This window comes from Etheostoma spectabile, chromosome 3 (assembly GCF_008692095.1).
Source record: "Etheostoma spectabile isolate EspeVRDwgs_2016 chromosome 3, UIUC_Espe_1.0, whole genome shotgun sequence".
NCBI lineage: Eukaryota > Metazoa > Chordata > Actinopteri > Perciformes > Percidae > Etheostoma > Etheostoma spectabile.
This window is the reverse complement of record NC_045735.1, coordinates 8585635-8587157: the sequence shown is the minus strand read 5'-3', so window position 1 is coordinate 8587157 and position 1523 is coordinate 8585635.

The following is a 1523-nucleotide window of genomic DNA, read 5'->3' as shown; positions in this document are numbered from 1 at the left end:
TTTTTTTTTAATACGCAGATTGGTTTGGTCTGCACCTCTGAGGACAAAAAATGACTGACTTACACAAACACTTACACTGGAATAATTGTGACTTGTTGTTTATTATGCCTATTGTTTTTTTGTAATGACATTTTTACTGACTGTCATCTTGATTTAACTGTTTATGTATGTTTATTTTATTGTCTCAAATATGATTCTCATTTAGTGGAATAGGGAGACAGGTGGAAGTATGTGCTTAACTGGGATTTAAGTAAGCACACACATACACACATGAAAGAAATAACCTGTGATGGTCCTCAACATTTCTCAAGCACTCCTTTTCTAAGTGACAGTTGAGGGTTTTTTCATGTTGTGATGTCAGCCGTGGCCAAGGGGTTAAACAGTTGCCAAAGGAGAGAGGGTGTTGGGGGAGATTTGTTTTTGGTCTTGATTTTCTGTCAGACCAAAAGCCCCTTGGTGCATTATGACAGGACCTTGATCAAAATGTTTTGGCTTGACTTATCTCATAATTTGCCTCATTTAACACAGCCAGTGGAATCATCTCAAAAAACCTATTCATTCTTGCTGTGCCAAGCAAGATAATATTTGGTCCAGTTTGTGTATGAGGACTAACCCCCTCCAGACTTGGTTTAAAGCAGGATGATATTTACATGGCGGGTGTACTCGTGGATGCTTGTATTACACAGCAGCCATTATTTGTATGCATGGTAAGAAATGTTCAGTCACATTAAGTTGATACACATACTGGTATGTTGCAGTTAAGCTTCAAGTAGTCCCGTGGAAAGCACCAGATCTAGCAACCTGGAAAGTAATTATAAGGAATACCTGTTGCTTCATTTCATTTGAGAATATACACTCATTTGAAATTGATTTAACCACCTCAAGTGTGCTTGATGTAGTTTGCCATGTATTATGTTTACTTTTTAGACTGTCTGGCAAGCACAATCAAGCCCACGTTCTGTTTTCCGATTGATTCTCTGTCACGGCCTGCTGATCTGGGCCCCAGAAGTTGTCACTTCTAGCTCGCTGTCTCTGAACACTGCTAATGGGAGACAGCATTGGGAACAAATATGTTTTTGTTTTGTTTTTATCGCAAAGAGAGCGCACTAACCCTCCTGGAGGTTTAAAGTTGTACTGTGCCGAACAAATATGGTCTTATCTTTAAAAAAGGCTGCAGATAGGATCTAAAAAGTCTTTCCTAGCTGCCAGGAGGACAGTCGTCTAGTTTAGATTCACATCTGATCCTTCTCCAGTGATTCTGTCGCCGGTTTCTCAAAGTGTTTGTGGCTTTAACAGTCGGTTGTTCTTGCATTGGTATATATTCTATAATCACGCACGGTGCTCAGAAAGCCTTTGCACATTCAATTTACTTGCCTGAGATAATGACCTCATCCCTCAAACGGCAGTTGCATCTCAATTTTGTTATTGTATCTCTGCCTTTTAGCAAGAAGCAATTAGATCTTAATTAACCCCAAACACTTTTAGAGACTGATGCTAGACCACATTCAGTACTTCTGTTGTCC